General features: G+C 45.3%; 1 pseudogene; it reads left to right on the top strand.

Annotated features, from left to right (window-relative positions):
* The first annotated feature begins 21,956 nt into the window (after positions 1 to 21,956).
* Positions 21,957 to 22,561, top strand: LOC123450362 (annotated as a pseudogene).
* The last annotated feature ends 510 nt before the right edge of the window (positions 22,562 to 23,071 follow it).

Raw genomic sequence — 23,071 nt, forward strand, 5'->3', positions numbered from 1 at the left:
ACTCTTGCTTTCGACATCATCAAAGATCATCAGAGTGGCATGGACCTTTGGAAAGGGGTCTTCTTGTTCTTCATCCTCCTTCTCTTGGTCTTTCTCACTCGAGTGATCCTCTCCAAATTTCTGGAACAACAACCCGCACTGTTGAGTGGTATGCTTAGGCAGTATGATGTTGCCTTCTTCATCTATTTTCGTGTGGATTGCATAGGGCTGATCAAGGATATCTGGTCCCGACTGCTTCTTGAATTTCTTGGGGGGAATTGGCTCTTGGCTGTTCCCTTGAATTTTCCCGCTCCCAGAGCGGCTCCTTCTGCCGGCAATGTGCGCTCCACCTTCTGCTTCTGATTTCGGATGGAATTGGCATCTCCGTCAACTGCTTTGCCTTTGCCACTACACAGGCGGTCTTCTTCTTCTCCATTGGCATAGTGGGTTTCTATCTCCATCATCTTGCTCATAGACATATCTCCTGTCTGACCGAACTTCGAGTACAACTCCTGGTATCTGACGCCTGCTTTGAAAGCGTAGACTGCCTGATGCTCGGTGACGTTCTCCACCATGTGGTGGAAGGTGGTTCAGCGCTGGATGAAATCGCGCAAAGACTCACTCGGCTTCTGGATACAATGTTGTAGCTCGGAGAGACCAGCAGGGCACTAGCAGGTGCCCTCGAAGGTCTTGATGAACACTTGGGCCAAGTCTGCCCAGCAATATATACTTGATGGAGCTAGTTGATTCAGCCAAACACGGGCCGAACCATCCAGCATCAGGGGCAAGTGCTTCATTGCAACGTTATCGTTGCCGCGGCCGATCTGAACTGCCACTCGGTTATCATCTAGCCACGTTTCTGGCTTAGATTCTCCAGTGAACTAGCTTATTCCGGCCGCCAACCTGAAGTTGGGGGAATATCAGTAGAGCGGATTGCTCGGCTGAAACACTGGAGGCCGGAGATGACAGAGCCACTTCCACTCGGACGATCACCGTTGTATCCATCACGATGGGATTGGCCTCTATCAACTATCTTCTGAGTGATATAGTCCCTTACATCACGCCTTTGGTCACAGTCATCACCCACCAATCGCCTTTCATCGTTGCGTCGGGGCGCTTATGAACCACTCCGCGGAGGAGAGCTTGATCGATGGCGATCTTCGCGATTGAGCCGGGGGAAGCGGATTCCGCCCCTGGTCTCTGTGTCGTTCCTCTCGGCGATCTCCTCCTCTGTGATGCTGGGGAGAACCTGGGCTGTAAACCGACCGAACTATGTCTACTCGGACAGAATTTCTATGCAGTCTATTGTAAGACTGAGAAACAACGGAATTCTGCTGTTGTGTCGCCTGCAACAGGGCACGGATCTGCTGCACTCCTCTGCCCGCTTCTGAATTTGATGGCTGGATGGAGTCTGCAATCCTTGCGGTCGCAGCCAAGTTGAGGACAGGCGTGCGGAATACCTCGATGTTTTCATGATGAGAACGCCGACTGGATGCTGGAGGGCGCCGATGATGACGTGCACCCGAGGTCTCTCCAATTTCCCGCTTGTCCCGATTGGTCCTTGGCGGGCTCTCGTGTGAGTCGGCCATGAAGATCTCCGCCACAGGGCTGCAGCTCTCGCACTCGGAAGAAGAGCCAGATGGATCTGACACCGAGTGAGATGCAGCACATGGAGGTGTAGCAAGTTCAATGGCCGCCACCTGCGACGAAGATGCTTGACGCGCGAGTGCATGACGCACCCAGCGCTGGAGCCGCGACCGACCGGATCGCTTGTTGCGATGTGGGACGGGGAGCACAGTCGACGGCGGAGTCGACGGTTGGCGAAGAAGAACTCCGCAAGAACTAGCGCGGAAGAACGTTGCTCCGCAAACTGGAATAGCTTTGACGCCGAGAGGCACCTCCCGAAGCCATGCCGAATCGGCGACGAAGACGAGTGTGCCGAAAACGATCTCGTGACCCAGGCACAAATCGGTGCCGCAAGACATGGTGAAGGAGAAAAAACGAAAACTTGCCAGAAGTCGCCTAGACGCCTGCCCCACGGTGGGCGCCAACTGTCGTGGGCATAAGCCTGACAGTTGATGTGTAGGGTACGAAAGTAGAGGGCTGAGTCCTAGCTACGGCAAGGTTGTATGAGTTCAGGCCCCTCCGTGGTGGAGGTAACAGCCCTACGTCTTAGTGCTCTGGAGCTTTTGTGTCGAGTGGAATACAGGTGTTACAGAATGCGAACCCTTGTGCCACAGGGGAGGGGTGGCTTATATAGAGTGTGCTGCCCCTCATAAGTGTCCAACATTCAAGGGTGCAATAAGTGAGATTGAATGCATACGTTACAGGTAATGTATGCCATAAGTGACATTAACTATAGTTGTCTAATGTTTGACCATTAGCCTCGATGGAGTGGCTTCTGGCCTTCTATGTTGACTGGTTTCTGGTCTTCACCGAGTGAAATCCAATCATCGAGTATAAGATGATCTCCGAGTGCTTTTCTACCAACTGGACAAGAGGATGTCTTAATCCAGTCGGTATGTATCTTGTGACCTTTAAGCTAATAATGAGGTGCCCTTGGGTAGGACTTATAGGTCAGGCCTATCACCCTACCCTGGGGCTATAACCCATTCAATGATGTTGCTATAGTAGTAACAAGCATCAAGACCACTAAAACTGAAAGTAAAAACAAATTGGGTTGCCTCCCAACAAGCGCTTTCTTTTATGCCTTTGAGCTAGGCATGATGCAAAAAGGAACAAGTTGTATCAATTGAACCATCATAAAGATCATCAAAAAGCGCTTCAATAGTACAACTAGCCTTAAGAGGACTCTCAAAGAAAGGCCTGGTGGCAACACTTCTAGGAACAAAAGCAAAGGTAGTAAGACCAATTGGAATTTCATTTCTAATTCTATTTAAGAGAGGTATCTCTTCCAAGGTCTTCACAGTTTCAACACCCTTAGCAATAGGTATACTCATTTTGGGTTGAGGAACCTTGGGTACATAAACGAATTTAGGTTCCTTCCCTGCGGGGGTTTCTACCTTTTTAGTCTTGATGGAGTATAGAGTAGTTCCTAAAGTTTCAATAATGTCCTTGATCTTATGAATCCTAGAAGGATCCATATCATGGGATTTAAGGGTCTCCAAAGTTTTGTAAATTTTGTGTATGGAGCAATCAAGTCTATTTAAGTTCCCTTGAATCCTACGATCTACTTCATTTATTTTACCCATGCTTGGCATCTCTAGCTCTATATTCTCAAGTTTACTCATAATGTGAGCTAAAGTGATATCATCCTTTATGTGAACAATAGGTGGGATTCCGACAAGATTTTCCATAACGTTAAGAGCCTCCCAAATGGGAGCTTCCAAGAAATTCCCACCTATTGTTGTGTCTAGAACAAACCTATTCCAAGAAGTAATACCAACATAAAAATTTCTAAGAAAAATAGTGGTGGATTGCTTCTTGGTGGCTCTATCTTCAGAATCAGTAATTCTATACCAAGCATCTTTCAAACTTTCTCCACCCCTTTGTTTGAAGCTGAGAATCTCTCCTTCAGGTGCAACACCAAAGGCAAAGGACTTAGACATACTGACTAAACAAAGCAAAATAACTACCCTTTTTTGTGGTTTTTCGTATAAGACTTTAAAGCAAAAACTAGAAAGCAAACTAACAAGACTAAAAAGCAAAGGTAAAAGACAGTGTGCAACTCCCTATCTTGAAGACTCGAGTCCCCGGCAACGGCGCCAAAAATTTGCTTGATGATGACTTGATGGAACTATACTACTCGCCCCTCGTTGGTTACCCCAAGTGGAAGGTTGAGATGTAGTCAGCAGCAGATTTCCCTTCCACGGGGACTGTAAGGTTTATCGAACCAGGAGGACTCCAAGGATCAACAAGTAGGTGTATGTTGCTCTGGCGCTAGTAGAAGACGTGAACATGCACACACAACAAATAACTTTGCTCCCAACGAGTTCAGGGAGGTTGTCAATCTCTCCGACCTTGTCGTTTGCAAAGGATCAAACACAAGCGGGAATAGCGATGGTGATCGCAACGGAAAAGGAAATAAAAGCAATAAATGGTGGAGGTGTAAACAATGGTGGAAATATGGACCAGAGTCCCATGATGTTCACTAGTGATGTCTCTCTCCCAAAAGACGATAAACAACTATGCTGGGTAAACAAATTACAGCTGGGCAATTGACAGAATTATAAACGCGCTGCAATGCTAATCATGCTACAAGAAAGTTAGAGGCTCAAAAGTATGGGAAGTACGCCAAGACAAGTAGACCGTTTAGCCATCAGCATCTACTCACTAATCCTCCACCTTGAGATATCTATCCAGAACATCTCGCTGGTATTAAGTTGCGAGCCCCACCCAAAGTGTAAACTCAAAGCAACGGACAACTGCATTAACAAACTTTGCACAAAGGTAAACAATCCTTGCCACCGTGGTTACAAGCACCGTTGTTTTCTCCCTCGTGGCAACAGCACATCCCCTAGTACCACGTTCCTGTCACTCAAGCTAGACATTAGAGGGCATGAACCCACAATCATGCATAACGCTCCCTCTTGGAGTTACAATCTACTACATGTCCAAAGCAATATAAAGCAACGGAGAACATGCATGAATTACTAGAGAACAAAATATAAAAGTTGAACCAAATATAACTCATGACAATCTGAACATAATCTCATAATCCATCGGATCCATGCAAACTCAGCATAGCAACAACAAGTAAATTACATAGATGCCTTGATCATGTAGGGCAGCTCACAAGGGCTAAGCATTGAAGCACAAGATTTGAGAGAAGACATCACATAACTACTGGTCATGGACCCATGGTCCAAGGAGGACTACTCACGGCACGTCCGGGAAGCGTCCATGGTGGTGGAGAAGCTCTCGGAGGTCAATCCTCCCTCCGACAGGGTGCCGGGAAGAGGTCTCCTGGCGCTCCCGATCTCGGAAACGCTACGGCGGCGGAACGGTGGTGAAATTCACGATGCGGGGTATATCTTTAGGGATTTCGCTTCGGGGAGTAAATAGAGGCCAAAGGAGGGCGCCAGGAGGTGGACCCGCCACCCAGGCGACCTGGTGGCGCAGCTAGGAGGGGGCCCGCGCCAGGTGGCTGCCTGGGCAAGGCCTGGCTCCCCTCTGTCCCACCCTGGTGCTTCCTGAAGCTTCTGTTACGCTGATTTTTATATATTTTCCTTGGGATTTTTTGGGCTCTCAAAATTGGGGTAAAGTCCCTACAATTAAAAGACATCAGCAGACAGAAATTGGCACTGGGTGCACTTAGTTAGTAGGTTAGTCCAAATATGTGTAAAAAGGTATGAAAGTGTAGCAAAACACATAACAATGTCACCCAAAAGAGCATGGAACAAACATAAATTATAGATACGTTTGGGACGTATCAGTCATTATCCCACTTAGAAGGAATAGGATCATATCATGAAAGGATAAGATCGAGATCCCTAAAAAGGGGGGATAGTGATCGGTGGGGAAGGAAAGGAGGGATTGACTCCCCCCCCCCCCCCCCCCCGTGACCAACGACCCTAGGGGCTTTGGATGGCAAGCCACCAGCTCCTCCCACACCTATTTAATTGTGGAAAGGCGCAAGGGGGCATGAGACTCTCCCACGGTCGCGGCCCTCCTCCTGTCTCTCCCATTTCTTCCTCGTACGTCGTTCCAGAGGCGCTTGGCGAAGCCCCACCGGCACTACGACAGCACCATCTCCAGCATGTCGTCGTGTTGGTTGAGATCCCATCTACTTCTCCTTCCTCCCTTTCTAGATCAATAAGGAGGAAACGTCATCGAGCCGCACGTGTGCTGAACACGGAGGTGTCGTACGTTCGGCGCTGGATCGGATTGGATCGCAGTTGGATCGTGAAGAGTACAACTACATCAACTGCATTATATACTCTTACGCTTAATGATCTACAGTGGTATGTAGATGCACTCCCCGTCTCGTAGATTTTGAGCTCCATAGATTGACCTTGGTGAGCGTAGGAAATTTTGTGTTTCCCATGCGACGTTCCCCATCATTGGTATCATAGCTAGGTCTATGCGGAGAGAACATGCACGATTAGAACACAAAAGAGTGTTTGGGTGTTGATATTCATATTGCTTACTGCCTTAGTCTTATTTTGATTCGGCGGTATTGTGGGATGAAGCAGCCCGGACCAACCTTACTCGTCCACGTACGAGAGATCGGTTCCATCGAGCGACATGCAAGTTGTTGCATAATATGGTTGGAGGGTGTCTGTCTCTCCCACTTTAGTTGAACCAAATTTGACACAGGCGGTCCTTGTAGAAGGTTAAATAACAACTTGAATATCACCATTTGTGGCTTTGCGTAGGTAAGAACGGTTCTTGCTAATTACCCATAACAACACCGTAAAACATGCAACAACAAAGTAGAGGACGTCTAACTTGTTTTGCACGGTATGTTGTGATATGATATGAACAATGACATGATTAGACATATGTGATGTATGAGATGATCATGTTTTGTATAAAATTATAACAATTTGCATGTCGATGAGTACGAAAACCGGTAGGAGCCATAGGGTTGTCTTTAATTATTTGTACCTTTTTTGCTTTACTTGATTGCTGTGAGTTAGAAATAGTGGTAAAAGCATAGTTGGTGCAACAACCCCAATGGCGACATAATGATGGAGATCATGGTGTCATGTCAGTGACGACGGAGATCATGTCGGTGCTTTGGAGATGGAGATCAAAAGCACACGATCATGATGGCCATATCGTGTCACTATTATGATTTGCATGTGATGTTAATCCTTTTATGTATCTTATTTTTCTTAGGACAACAGTAGCATTATAATATGATCCCTCACTAAAATTTCAAGATAAAATTGTGTTCTCCTCAAGTGTGCACCGTTACGAAGGTTTGTCATTTTGAAGCACCACGTGATGCTTGGGTGTGATAGACTCTACATTCGCATACAATGGATTTAAGCCAGTTAAGCACATGCGGAACACTTGGGTTCTTGAGGAGCCTACCATGTACAGACATGGTCTCGAAACACAAGAGACCGAAAGGTCAAACATGAATCATGTAGTAGATATGATCAACATGGAGATGTTCACCATTGAAACCACCTCATCTCACGTGATGATTGGACTTGGGTTGGTGGATTTGGATCATGTTACACTCGAACAACTTGAGGGATGTTAATTTGAGTGGGAGTTCTTAAGTAATACGATTAATTGAACCCATTATCATGAACACAGTCTAAGTTGTCTTTGCAAATTATGTTGCAGAACAATGGCTCACACAGTAACTCCCCTGAATTTTAATGCGTTCCTAGAGAAAGCTAAAATTAAAGATGATGGAAGTAACTATGCGGACTGGGTTTGTAATCTGAGGACTATCCTCACGGCTTTGCAAAAGGCTTATGTCCATGATGCACCACTTGAGGCAGCACCCCCTCTAGCGGCATGTGCAGATGTTGTGAACGTCTCGCAAGCGCGCGAGGATGACTAATTAATAGTTCTATGAGCCATGTTGTACGGCTTGGAATCGGGATTTCAAAGTCATTTTGAACGCCATGGCGCATATGAGATGTTCTAGGAGTTGAAGTTAGTTTTTGAAGTTAATGCCCGAACTGAGAGGTATCAGACCTCTCATAAATTCTTTGCCTGCAAGATGGAGGAGAACAGTTCTATCAGTGAATACATACTCAGAATGTCTGGGTACAACAACTGTTTGACTCAGCTGCGAGTTGAGCTTCCGCCCGAGACGATCACTTAGAGAGTTCTTCAATCACTTCCACCAAGCTACAAGATCTTCGTGATGAACTATAATATGCAAAGGATGAACAAGTCACTCCCCGAGCTGTTCGCGATGCTGAAAGTCGCGGAAGTAGAAATCAAAAAGCAGCATCAAGTGTTGATGGTTAATAAAAGCACTAGTTTCAAGAAAGGCAAGGGAAAGAAGAAGGGAACCTTCAAGAAGAATGGAAGTCAGTTACCGCTCCGATGAAGAAACCCAAGGCAGGTCCAAAGCCTGAGACTGAGTGCTTCTATTGCAAGGGAACTAGGTACTGGAAGCGGAATTGCCCCAAGTATATGGCCAATAAGAAGGTTGGCAACGTCAACAAAGGTATATTTGATATACATGTTATCGATGTGTACCTTACTAGCTCTCGTAATAATGCATGAGTATTTGATACCGATTTGGTTGCTTATATTTGTAACTCGAAATAGGAACTACAGAAAAAAACAGAGGTTGGCAAAGGACGAAGTGACGATGCACGTGGGAAATGGTTCCAAGGTTGGTGTGATCGCCGTCGACATGTTCTCTCTTCGATTACCATCTGGATTAGTTATGAACCTAAATAAATGTTATTTGGTGCGTGTGTTGAGCATGAACATTATATCTGGATCTTTTTAATGCGAGATGGTTACTCGTTTAAATAAGATAATAATGGTTGTTCTATTTATATGAGTAATATCTTTTATGGTCATGCACCCAATGTGAATGGTTTATTCTTTGAGTCTCGATAGTAATGATACACATATTTCTAACATTAATGCCAAAAGATGTAGAGTGAATAATGATAGTACCACTTTCTTGTGGCACTGCCGCTTAGGTCATATTGGTGTAAAACGCATGAATAAGCTCCATGTTGATGGACTTTTGGAGTCCCTTGATTTTGAATCACTTGACACATGCGAACATGTCTCGGGGGCAAGATGACTAAAACCCCATTTTCTGGTAAAATGGAACAGGGAAGTAACTTATTGGAGATCATACATACTGATGTGTGCGATCCAATGAGTGTTGGGGTTTACCATGGATATCGTTACTTCCTCACCTTCACCGATGATTTCAGTAGATACAGATACATTTACTTGATGAAGCACGAGTCTGAAACGTTTGAAAAGTTCAAGAAATTGTAGAGTGAAGTTGAGAATCATCGTAATAAGAAGACTAATTTCCTACGATCTGATCGAGGAGGAGAATATATGAGGTACGAGATTGGCATGCACTTAAGACAATGTGGAATTGTTTCACACCTCACACCACCTGGAACGCCACAGCGTAATGGTGCGTCCAAATGTCGTAGTTGTACCTTATTATATATGGTGTGTTCTATGATGCCTCTTACTGATTTGCCATTATTGTTTTGGGGTTATGCATTAGAGACAGTCGCATTCACTTTAAATAGGGCACCATCTAAATCCATTGAGACGACACCGTATGAATTATGGTTTGGTAAGAAAAGTAAGTTGTCGTTTCTTAAAGTTTGGGGTTGCGATTCTTATGTCAAAAGGCTTCAGCATGATAAGCTCGAACCCAAAGCAGATAAGTGTGTCTTCATAGGATACACAAAGGAAACTGTTGGGTATACCTTCTATATCAGATCCGAGGGCAAAGTGTTTGTTGCTAAAGACGGGTCCTTTCTCGAGAAAGAGTTTCTCTCAAAAGAATTGAGTGGAAGGGTGGTGGAACTTGATGAGGTTACTGAACCGCCACTTCAACCAGAGAGTAGCACGTCACATGAAAATGTTTCTATGGAGCCTACACCAGTTGAAGAGGAAGTTAATGATGGTGATAATGAAGCTTCAGATCAAATTACTACCGAACCTCGTGGGTTGACAAGTATGTGTACTGCTCCTGAGTGGTACGGCAATCCTGTCTTAGAGGTCATGTTGTTGGACAACGATGAACCTACGAGCTATGGAGAAGTGATGGTGGGCTCGGATTCCAACAAATGGTTAGAGGCCATGAAATCCGAGATAGGATCCATGTATTAAAACAAAGTGTAGACTTTGGAAGTTTTACTTGAAGGTTGAAAGGCTATTCAGAACAAATGGATCTTTAAGAGGAAGATAGACACGGACGGTAATGTTACTGTCTATAAAGCTCGATTTGTTGCAAAGGGGTTTTCACAAGTTCAAGGAGTTGACTAAGATGATACTTTCTCACATGTAGTGATGCTTAAGTCCGTCAGAATCATCTTAGCAATAGCTGCATTTTTCGATTATGAAATCTGGCAGTTGGATGTCAAAACAGCATTCCTTAATGGTTTCCTTAAGGAAGAGATGTATATGATGCAACCAGAAGGTTTTTTTGATCCACAACATGCTGACAAAGTATGCAAGCTCCAGCGATCCATTTATGGACTGGTGCAAGCATCTTAGAGTTAAAATCTTCGCTTTGATGAGGTGATCAAAGCGTTTGGGTTTATACAAGTTTGTGGAGAAGCTTGTATTTACAAGAAAGTGAGTGGGAGCTCTATAACGTTTCTAATATTATATGCGGATGACATATTTCTCATGGAAACAACGTAGAACTTTTGGAAAGCATGAAGATATATTTGAACAAGAGTTTTTCAATGAAACACCTCGGAGAAGCTGCTTAAATATTAGGCATAAAGATCTATAGAGATAGATCGAGATGCTTAATTGGACTTTCACAAAGCACATACCTAGATAAGGTTTTGAAGAAGATCAAAATGGTCAGTCTAAGAAGGGGTTCTTGCTTGTACTAGTAGTTGTGAAGTTGAGTAAGGCTCAATGCCCATCGACTACAGTGGATAGAGAGAAGATGAGTGTCATCCCCTATGCTTCACCCATTGGCTTTATTATGTATGCGATGCTCTGCACAAGACCAGATGTCATCCTTTCCATAAGTATGGCCGGAAGGTTTCAAAGTCATCCAGGAGTGGAACATTGGACAACAGTCAAGAATATACTCAAGTACCTGAAAAGGACTAGGGAGATGTTTCTTATTTATGGAGGTGATCAAGAGCTCGCCGTAAAGGGTTACATCGATGCTAGCTTTGACACAGATCTGGATGACTCTAAGTCTCAAACCGGATACATATTTATTCTAAATGGAGGGGCGGTAAGCTGGTGTAGTTCCAAGCAAAGAGTGGTAGCTGATTCTACATGTGAAGCGAACTACATAGCTACTTCAGAAGCAGTGAAGGAAGCTGTGTGGATGAAGCAGTTCATGACGGATCTTGGAGTTGCGCCCAGTGCACTGGATCCAATGACCATGTTTTGTGACAACACTCGTGCCATTGCTCTAGCCACGGAACCAAGGTTTCACAAAAGGACCAAACACATAAAGCGTCGCTTCAATTCCATCAGTGGTTATATCAAGGAGGAGGAAATAAACATTTGCAAAGTACATTAGTATCTGAATGTTGCAGATCCATGACTAAACCTCTTCCACGAGCAAACATGATCAGCACGAGAACTCTATGGTGTTAGATTCATTACCATGTTGTTATAGCATATTTCTCCATATGTGGTTTTGCTAATTGATGTCAATCCCAATGGACTAATAGTTACCTTAAGTTATATTCAAATGATTTGTCCATAGGCACTTCTTGAAGTCCATCTGTTTGTTTCAAGGAGTTTATATGATAACCAAGGTGGTATTCAAGGTTTCATCCAAAGATTTGTCATAGAGAAGATAACACACAAGGTTGATCAAGACTAAGTCAAAGAGTGAATCAAGTAGATCAACACACAAAGCATACAAGATGTACCGAGAGGGATCAAGTGATCCCATGGTATGGTAAGCATTGTTCATTACACTTTGGGTACTAACCATGGTCTTCGTGAGAGTTCTATCTAGAATTAGGTGTGTTTCCATGGGCTTGCATTAAGAGGAAGATCTCACACAACCCATGGAGGATGACGTCAAGTGGTGATCGTCATCAAGATTGATGTGCACAAGTTCAAGTGGAGCATCACGAAGATATCATGCTTCAAGCTTGACACCCATTTTTGTGGCAATGGACTTCTGAAGATGTGCTGAAGAGTCGCTCACCCATAGTGGGTATGTGGGAGCAATCAACTAGTCTTCATCGAGCAAACACAATCAAGAAAGGTGGTCCATCTTAAGGAAGTCAAGATCGTCATCATCCAGCTCAGGTGGACTTTGTGCAAGGTATAGGTTTGCCCTTGATATTTTTTCTATTTTACCGGTCTCGTGATGGTAGTTGGGAGACTGGGTTATAGGATACATTGCGAAACTATCAAGGGGGCTCTCAAGTGAGTAGCTTGATTGTATCGTTCGTTGAGAGCTCAAACCATTTGCATACTTGCATCATCTTTCTTGGTTCTTGTTTGGTGTTTATCTTTGTGAGTTTTAGAGCTTATGGTCATCTTCACGACAAGCTCAAGTTCATCGAAAATGAAGTCCATATTCATCTTCTATGATGTTTTCGATGTTGGTGTTTTTGCCTGTTCTTCATGCATAGAGGTTTCACATCTCTATATATTTGGCATTTTTATAATGCCTCTTCTTTACATTTGCTAAATCCAACAAGCTTGAGTATGCTCAATTTGGAGCTCGTATGCAAAAGTTATGGTAGTTCTAGTCTTACCTGTTTTCTCGCGAGCGGTTGTACCACTAGTCTGAGCGGTTATACCACCTGTCCATACTTCTGGTGAAACTACCACCCCAGGGTGATTCCCTGGGGTTGCTTCTCTCACGTTGGTGCCAGCGGTTGTACTGCTGCCTCTTGGCGGTTGTACCGCTGCCAATCCTGGAGAGTAGCTTCACGCGGTTGTACTAGCCCAGTAGGCCCTACAACCGGACAAGTCTTTGTTTTGATGAGGTTTTTGAGCGATGGTGGTGCAGTTGTTCTGGGTCAACCGGTACTACCGTTCGTGCCACCGGTTGTACTGCTCGGTACAGTTTCTGCACGATACCCGTGTTTTCCGGTTGTACCGATCCGCATAGTGGTTGTACCGCTCCAATGTATTTGTGCACATAATGAGCAGATTCGGGGGGGCTATTAAAGGGGATCTTCTTCCCCATTGGTCCCCAGCTCTTTAGCTCGTGTTCTTCCCCCATTATTGACCTTCTTTGAGCTTTCTAACTCTCAATCCCTCCAATGATTCTTGCTAGTTCTTGAGGGAAAAGAGAGAGGAGATCTAGATCTAGCTTTTCACCAATCACTTTCTCCTCTTTGTGAGGGGAACCCCTTAGATCTTGATCTTGGAGTTCTTCGTGTTCTTCTTTGCTCATCCTCTCATTTTCTTCCATAGCATTAGTTTTTGTGGTGGGATTTGAGAGAGAAGTACTTGGTCACTCTGTGTGCCCTTGCCATTGCATTTGGTGCATAGGTTTGAGTTCTCCATGGTTATACGTGGAAGTGAAGTTTGAGAAGTGATTGCAATCTCTGGCGATGGCTAGATGAATGCTGATGACAACAAACCTTCCCTTGCAATGGCACCAGAAGAATGCTGATAGCACTCCCCGGCAACGAAACTAGAAGAATGTTGTTGATGGCTCATCAGCGCGTGGGTTCGCAGCAGTTTTCGAGGGTAGAGTATTCGACCCAAATTTGTTGATCGCCTATAGGAGGTGAGAGAATACTCTCGAGTATTAGCGGCTGAATTTGTCAGATTCAACCACACCTGAAAGATTAGTATCTGCAAGCACAGTAGTAACAGCAAAGTAATATGATAACAACAGTGTCAGAAACGATCTGTTGACGGCAGACTATTCCTAACGATTGTATCAATGGCGCCAAGTTGTCGCGTTGACGGAAATTGTCAGTTCCCGTCAACGTCCAGCGAACCAAAATTGTAGCAGGTAGTAGCAGAGTAACGAGCAATAGCAGCGGCAAGGAACAGCAGTAGCAAGTAGCAACAGTAGCAAGCGACAGTAATAGCAACAGTAGTAGCAGCAGCAGCAGAGCAAAACAAGTAACAACAGTAGCAACAGTAGTAGCAGCAGCAGAGCAAAACAAGTAATAGCAGTAGGACAAACTCGTAGGCAATGGGTCGGTGATTTGTTTGGATGATATTCGTCATGCAACAGTTATAACACGGAGAGATATGTGGCTAGCTCCCGTTCGTCAATGTGACGTAGGCATGCATTCCGTGTGTCGTCATACGTGCTTAGGGAAAAGAACTTGCATGACATCTATTGTCCATCCCTCCCGTGGCAGCGGGGTCCAAAAGGAAACTACGGGATATTAAGGTTCTCCTTTTAATAAAGAACCGGACCAATGCATTAGCACTTGGTGAACACATGAACTCCTCAAACTATGGTCATCACCGGGAGTGGTTCCTGTTATTGTCACTCCGGGGTTGCCGGATCATAACACATAGTAGGTAACTACAACTTGCAAGTTTGGATCTAAAACAAACATATATTGGTGACAACATAATAATTTCAGATCTGAAATCATGGCACGCGGGCCCTAGTGACAAGCATTAAGCATGGCAAAGTAGTAGCAACATCAATCTCAGAACATAGTGGATACTAGGGATCAATCGCCATCAAAACTAACTCGATTACATGATAGATCTCATCCTACTCATCACCGCCCAGCGAGCCTACGAATAGATTACTCACGAAAGACGAAGAGCTTCATGGAATTGGAGAGGGAAGAAGGTTGATGATGACGATAGCGACGATTTCCCCTCTCCGGAGCCCAAGACGGACTCCAGATCTGCCCTTCACATGAAGAACAGGTGGTGGCGGCGCCTCCGTATCGCAAACGCGACGAAAACTTCTCTTTTTATTTTCCTGGGACGAAAGGGATCTTATAGACCTGAGATTGGGGGCGGCAGAGCCGTGTAGGCCCCACAAGCCTGCCCACCACCTCCAGGGGGTGGTGGCGGAGCAAGGATTTGTGGCCCACTGGCCCACCCCCTGAGGTGGAACTTGGCGTAGATATTTTTCTTATTTTCCAAAATTGCTCCCCGTAAGTTTTCAGGACGTTTGGAGAACTTTGATTTCTGCACAAAAATAGCACCAAGGCAATTCTGCTGAAAACAGCGTGAGTCCAGGTTAGTTCCATTCAAATCATGCAAATTAGAGTCCAAAACAAGGGCAAAACAGTTTGGAAAAGTAGATACGATGGAGACGTATCAAGAAGCTTATTATTCTTGGGTGTTTGAGCACCCTAGAGCTTGTTCCTCTTGGGTGCCTTGGCGCCCTGGTCGGTTTGTTGTGCCTCGGAGCTCATCCATTGTGGTGTAAAGCTCCAGGCAAGCGTCAGGGTCTCCAATTAGGTTGTGAAGATTTCCCCAAACATTTGAGGTTACCTCGAAGCCATATTCCATTGTGGTGAAGCTTTGTGGTGTTTTTTGGGAGCCTCCAATTAAGTTGTGGAGATTGTCGCAACCTTGTTTGTACGGGTTCAGTAACCGCCCCTCAAGGGTCCCTTAGTGGAATAACGACATCTTGCATTATGCAAGGGTGTGAGGATATTACGGTGGCCCTAGTGGCTTCTTGGGGAGCATTGTGCCTCCACACCACTCCAAATGGATATGAGCATCTGCAAGGGTGTGAACTTCAGGATACATCATCGTCTCCTCGTGCATCATTTATCTCTTACTCGAGCTCTTTACTTGTGCACTTTACTTTGTGATAGCCATATTATTTCTTGTTATATATCTTGTTATCACTTAGTTGTTTATCTTGCTTAGCATAAGTTGGTGGTGCACATAGGTGAGCCTAGTTGTTTTAGGTTTTATGCTTGACTAATTAAATGTTAGTTTTATTCCACATTTGTTCAAGCCTAAACCATAATTATTTTAAAGTGTCTATTCACCCCCCTTTAGGCGATATCCACGTCCTTTCACATGTAATACTAGATTATTGAATGTAGTTCAAGTGGGAGACTGTTGGAAATATTCCCTAGATGCAATAATAAATTGGTTATTATCATATTTCCCTATTCATGATAAACGTCTATTATCCATGTTATAATTGTATTGATCGGAAACTAAGATACATGTGATACATAGACAACATTGTGTCCCTAGTGAGCCTCTACTAGGCTAACTCGTTGATCAAAGATGGTTGAGGTTTCCTAACCATAGACATGAGTTGTCATTCGATAACGGGTAACATCATTAGAAGAATGATGTGATGGACATGACCTAACCATAAGAATAGCACATGATCGTATCACTTAGTTTGTTGCTACTGCTTTCTTCATGTCAAGTATTTGTTCCTAGGACCACGAGATCATGCAACTCCCTGACACCGTAGGAATGCATCGTGTGTATCAAACGTCACTTCGTAACTCATTGATCATAAAGGTACTCTACACGTATCTTCGAGGGTGTAAGTTGGGTTGGCATGGATCAAGACTGGGATTTGCCACTGCGTTTGATGGAAAGGTATCTGTGAGCCCTCTCGGTAATGCAACATCACAAGAAGCTTGCAAGTAATGTGACTAAGGAGTTATTCACGGGATCTTGTATTATGGAACGAGTAAATATACTTGCTGATAATGAGATTGAACTAGGTATGGAGATACCGAGGATCGAATCTCGGGCAAGTAACATACTGTTGGACAAAGGGAACTTTATAGGGGATTGACTAAATCCTTGACATTGTGGTTCAACCGATAAAGATCTTCGTGGAATATGTAGGAACCAATATAGGCATCAAGGTCCCGCTATTGGTTATTGACCGAAGAGGTGTCTCGGTCATGTCTACATGATTCGCGAACCCGTAGGGTCCGCATGCATAATGTTCGATGATGCTAGAGTAGTACTGGAATATGTACATTGGTGACCGAATGTTGTTTGGAGTCCCGGATGAGACCCCGGACATCATGAGGATCTCCGAAATGGTCCGGAGGTAAAGATTTATATATGGGAAGTCATATTGAGGGTTCCGGAAAATGTTCTAGATTTTTTGGTATTGTACCAGGAAGGTTCTACAAGGTTCCGGAGTGGGTCTCACCTGCATGGGGACCCACATGGACGTGGGTAGTGGGGAAAGTCCCCACAGCCCTAGTCTTGGCGCATCAATATCCCCCCTTAAAAGGAATATGATCATATCCTAAAAGGATAAGATCGAGATCCCTAAAAATGGGATAGTGATTGGTGGGGAAGGAAAGAAGGATTTCCTTCCTTCCCCCTTAACCAATGACCCTAGGGGCTTGGAGAGCAAGCCACCATCCTCTCCCACACTTATATAGATGTGGGGAGGCGCACGGGACTAGGATACTCTCCCACGGCTGTGGCCCTTCTCCCGTCTCTCTCGTTTCTTCCTCGTATGTCATTCCGAAGGCGCTTGACGAAGCTTTGGCGGCATTGTGACACCACCATCTCCACCATGGTGTCATGTTGGTTGAGATCTCATCTACTTCTCCTTCTTCTCTTGATGGCTCAAGAAGGAGGGTACGTCATCGAGCCGCGTGTGTGCTGGACGCGGAGGTATCGTCCGTTCAGTGTTGGATCAGATTGGATCGCGATGGGATCGTGAAGAGTACGACTACATCAACTGCATTATATGCACTTCCGCTTAGCAATCTACAAGGGTATGTAGATGCACTGCCCTCTTGTGGATGTTGATCTCCATAGATTGATCTTGGTGAGCATAGGAAATTTTTTCTTTTCCCATGCGACGTTCCCCAATTCATCTGGCTCAACTGTAGGAGGAGTAATTTTCTCCTTTCTTGTGGCTTCAATATTCTCGTTCTCGTCCTGCCATACCACAGAAGGCTTGACAAGTTGTTCCAGGAAGGTGTTTTTAGGGTGGGGTCACGCTTGGCACCCATACGAGCGAGGATATCGGCTGCCTGATTATTATCTCTAGAGACGTGGTGGAAGTCAAGGCCTTTGAATCGAGCTGATATCTTGAGGAGGAAGTTCCTATAAGCTGCCATCTTCGGATTTTTGGCCTCGAAATCCCATTGATTTGAGAGATAGCGAGGTTCGAGTCCCCTTGTACTTCCAGCCTTTGTACGCCCATTGAAGTTCCCATCCTTAAGCCATGTAGCAGAGCTTCATATGTGGCCGCGTTATTAGAATCAGTATACATGATTTGCAATACCTACCGAATATTATCGCCGGTGGGGGATGTAAGTATGACACCAGCCCCAAGGCCAGCAAGCGTCTTGGAGCCATCAAAGTAAATCGTCAAATGGTAATATGTACTATACACTCTAGGGAGTTTGGCTTCCGTCCATTCAGATAGAATGTCAGCCAACACCTGAGACTTAATAGCTTGGCGTGGCTTATAAATGATTTCAAAGGGTAAGAGTTCTATAGCCCATTTGGCTATGCGTTCGGTGGCATCCTTATTGTTGATTATATCATTCAAGGGTAATTCATATGCTACCGTTACCGAACACTCTTGAAAGTAATGTGAGAGCTTGCAAGATGCCATAAAGACTTTATAGGCTATCTTTTGGTAGTGAGGATAGCAAGTTTTGTATGGGATCAGGACTTTGAACACATAATAAACTACTTTTTGTATTCGTAATTAGTGGTTCGCTGCCTCTCGTTCAACCACGAGTACTATGCTGACAACCTCATTTGTGGGTGATATGTACAATAGCATTAGCTCCCCTGTTGTAGGTGTTGTCGGTATTGGGTTGCTCGAGCAATGTTTTAATTTCCTCCAGGGATAATGTTGTTTCTTCGTTCCACTCGAAGTTTTTGGTTCGCTTAAGCAGTCGATAGAGCAGTAGTGCCTCTTCGCCGAGACGGGAGATAAAACGGCTTAGCGCCGCCATGCCAGGGAGTGATAAAAGAAGTTGCGGCTTGATCGGATTCTTTCATCTTTATTTGATGGTATCTGGAATAAGCATCGAGGAAACATAGTGAGTCATGTCCATGGTGGCATCAATGATTTGGTCTATGCAAGGCAAAGGAAATTTATCTGTAGGGCAGGCTTTGTTGAGGTCTTTGAAATCGACGCATATTCGCCAGGAGTTGTCCTTTTTAGGGACCATGACCAGATTTGTCAACCACTCGGGATGTTTGATATCCTGAATGAATGCGTCTTCGAGAAACTTTGCTAGTTCGGTGCCCATGGCTTGATGCTTGGGTTCGAAGAAGCGATGTAGCATTTGTTTGACGAGTTTGAAGTCGTCTATTATGTTCAAGCTGTGCTCGGCCAATCTTCGTGATTCCTGACGTGTCTGAAGGGTGTCGGGCGAATATATCCCAGTTTTCTAGCAATAATGTGCGCAATGCTTCATTGACCACGGGGTCGATCTATGCTCCGATGGACACTATTTTAGCGGGGTCCGTCGGGTGCACATGGAATTTAACTATTTCGTCGACATGCTTGAAGGATGCGGACTTCGGTCTCTTGCTAAGAGTTACATCATCCTTGTTGACCATCGATCTTAGTTCGGTGAGTTCTTCAGCTGCAAGGGCCTCTCAAAGTTCCTCGAGGGCGAGCGCTATAGTTTTATTTTCGGCGCACATGGTCCTATCTCGACCACTCATGGGGGTAATGACGCCATTTGGTCCGGGTAGTTTGAGTTTCATATACTCATAATGCGGTACAACCTGGAATCTGGTGAAGGCCTCTCATCCTAGAAGGGCATGATAGCCGCTTTTGTAGGGTACAATATGGAAGGTGAGTTCATCGGACCTATAATTCTCATAGGTGCCGAATACTACATCAAGGGAGACTCGACTTGTACATCGCACTTCTCTTCCAAGGATGACTCCTCGAAAGGTTGAGCTGCTGCGTTCAATGAGAGATCTATCGAACTTCATTTTATCCAAGGTGTCCTCATAAATGAGGTTTAAGCCATTGTCGTCGTCCATTAGCACTTTGGATAGTTTGAAACCATCTATAATGGGATTAAGGACTAATGTGGCGGGTGTTTGGTTAGAACGTATTTCGTGATGGACTTCCTACGTAAGTGTAATACGCGTGGTTGTCCATAGATGTGCTGCGGCCACCATGAATACATGGTCGGTTTCTCGGAGAACCCTTTTCCTTTGATTATTTGAGGAGAAGGTCTTGTAAATTGTGAGTACGTTGACACTGTTGTGGGGCAGTTTGAATGGACGCCCCTGGTGGTGGTCGGATCCCGAGAATAGCCTCTCCGCTTGCCACATGCCTCACGACCCAACATGCTCGAAGCATGTGTGTCGAGACAGTGTTAGCTAATGCGGAGTGAATGGGACATGGGTTGTCTAATAGCTTGTCAAGTACGGTTTGGGATTCGGGGGCTTTTTCTTTTTCTTCAAAGGCCCACACTCAATTAGCCGTTGTTGGAGTATGCGCTTATTCTGAGCTTCTCTGGGCTGCTTAGTATGGATTGGTTCCACCTGCAGTTGCTGAGACTCCGAGGTGCCTTCCATGGCGCAGTATTTACTTATCAATGCAGAAAGGTCGGTAAGGCTTTGTATGTGGCAAGGAGTGTCGGCGTCAAAACCGAAAAATCTCGGGTAGGGGGTCCCGAACTGTGGACCTTAGATCGTTGGGTTGGAGGAGAGAGGGGGAGACAATGTTTACCCAGGTTCAGGCCCTCTTAAGGAGGTCAAATCCTACGTCATGCTCGATTATATTTATGTGGATTATGATTAAAAAGTCTACCTCAAGATCATGTATTCTAAACCCTAGGTGGAATAATTACACTACATGGACGAGGACCCCCGATTTATATAGTCATCAGGGGGGCTAAGGTTACATGCAACTGACCTAGTCTACTTTTACTTGGTTGTCATGCCAGTCTTCGGGGTTCTCCTTCTTGAATACGAGACGATCGCACAGCCCAACCCATAAGGCCGACCTCTTCGTAGTAAGCTGACTACCCGAGGACCACTTAATTCTGAACTCCCTCAGTAGCCCCCGAACTAACCTTCAACACCGATGTGTAGGGTCTTCGGATGATTACGCCCAAAGTGTTTGGCTCACAAGGTGAGTTCCTTTGTCTCATGCGAACAACGAATGATGGTCTTGGTCTTCGGCTATCTCACGATTACAGAAGCGTCTCGGGGCCCGTGACTTTTAATTTTGCACAAAGATTAACAATATTTCTCGATTCTCACGTCTTTTATAGAGGAAGACACCCGTCGCAATCCTTGACGGAACCGCTCCTTATAACAAGCGGGGGTACCGCCTTTATAAATAGACCAAAATATGTCTCGAGGCCCCCATCGCATCTCCGCCTCGCCAAGAAAACCTAGAGCTCTTAACACCCTTGGAATCATGGTTGGTTCCTCTTCGCCCCCCTCGATCCCCTTCCAGGGGACTGGGCTAGTTGCTCTATCTCCCTCCTCCTCCTACGTGAGCTTGAAATGCACGGATATCTTCCCCAATCAGATCTCACAACCACTCGCACTGGTCTGGCCTCCATTGATGGGAAGGTCTTCGCAGAGAGCTTCCCTTGCCCACACGGGGGAGAACATGTTTTCCTTGTTCCCTTCCTACTACGAGGGGTGGGATCACCCATTCACCGCTTCTTAATGGGTCTATTGGAATTTTACGGGCTGCAACTTCACAATTTCACTCCTGGTTCCATCCTCCTTATCTCAGTCTTCGTGGCCTTATGCGAGATGTGCTTGGGTTGCGAACCCCACTCTGAGCTCTGGAGAACGTATTTCCGTGTCGTTCCTCGAACCAGAGGGACAACAACTCGAGAAGTGGGCGGAGCCGAAGTGTGGCGTATAGCCACCACCAGATACCCAATCGGGACACCGAAGAAGGAACTCGACGAGTGTCCCTAGGAGTGGTTTTATATCAAGAATGTTCCCCTGTTCGATCCAATTTGGAGGGGCCTTCCCGAATACTACACACAGCTTTTGAAAAAGTGTTATAGCTGGAGGCCGAAGAGTCTCTCCCAAGAGGAGAGTTCCGAAGTAAAACAACTATCCGCTAAGGTCAAGGTGCTTTCTCATTGCGGGCTAACCATCGTTGATGTAATGGCCGTCGTGATTACCCGGTGCATCCAGCAACGTATACATTCCTTGTGGTGTTACAGCGGGATGAGCGATTCCACTCGATCCAGAAGGCTAGGATTAAAAGACCAGAAAGCCTTAGCAGCCATCATAGCCGATCTCTTCAAAGGGGAAAAACAAGATTTTAACCACACCTTCACCAAGCAAGGCTATTCAGCATACAACCCTGTCAAATACGTAAGTTTGCTAATGTTCAAAGTTTCGGGTGTTCACGCCCTTTATTGTTTGATTTATAACTTCTACCCCTTCCTTGTAGCCTTGGAACTGCTGGATCGAGGCGGTAAAATGTCCCGCACCTCAGCCCGAGGACTATGCACGTGAAGATGATCCTCGGTTTCATGAAGACCTGGAGCTTTCGATCACTTTCAAGGATGGGGTAGTTTACCAGGATGGAGTTGATGAACAGAGGGTAGCCCTCGTAGTCGACAACCCTAGTCCCTTCCCTCTTCGGGGAGTAAGAGAAAAACTACGACCCAACGAGGGGCTGCGCCTAGGGGTCGTCGGAGCGCTCATCGGACCACTCCCCGGACAAGATCGGTCGGGGTTCTGTCGAATGAGAACAGAATTCCCAAACAGAAGGTGGCGGGAGAAAACCCTTTTGCTACTCCATGAGTAAAAAGGTATACTGAATGACATATATTCCTTACGACGATATCTGTCCTTCCATACTTTCATGACCCTTGACCGACCAATGTAGGAGACGTGCGCAACCTTCCTTGCCTGAGGACGGTGTCGAGGTATTGGGTCGTCAACCAAACCCCAGCGTGTCGGTGGGCACCGGAGTACCGAACACAGCTCCCCTCCGAGAGTGTTCAGACGGTTTGTTGGTAATGAACTCCGAATACGAGAGTACATGAATCATCGGCAACGGAAGGAGGCTCTACGTAATCCTATATTTTCCGAACAAGAGTTTAATGCTCTTAATTAGACCGATGTGTACCTCGAAGCGGCGCGGGCTGGCCTTAAAGAAGTGAGCGGGCAAGTGTCTGCCCATGTGCACGTAAGTTATCGACTTTGTAATATCCGAACAAAAGTTCAGACCCAGTAGCCCCCGAGCCTTAATTTGGTTGGGACAACTGAATTACTGGTCGACAACAAGTACTTTTTCAATCTGCAGGCTTTGAAGCAGGAAAACGAGAGTTTATCCAAAGATCTCTATTAGAGCCAGGCTGATTTAAAGTCCAGTAGGGCAGAGATGGAAGATGTGAAGAAATTTACTAGAGAAGCCCATGGAAAGGGAGTTGATTTGCAGTATGCGGAATTTGCTTAAAATGTATACTAATAGCCAAAAAAATTACTATAGCACGTGAATCAATAGGCCAAATGCAAAAAGATCTGGATGCCTCTCGAGAAGCTCAATGATATGCCAAATCATAGCTTGAAGCCGGTCGGCGTGTACTAAGGTGATGCCATGAAGAAAACAACAATCTCAAGCAAG

The sequence above is a fragment of the Hordeum vulgare genome, chromosome 4H (genome assembly GCF_904849725.1).
Source record: "Hordeum vulgare subsp. vulgare chromosome 4H, MorexV3_pseudomolecules_assembly, whole genome shotgun sequence".
In the NCBI taxonomy this organism is placed as follows: domain Eukaryota; kingdom Viridiplantae; phylum Streptophyta; class Magnoliopsida; order Poales; family Poaceae; genus Hordeum; species Hordeum vulgare.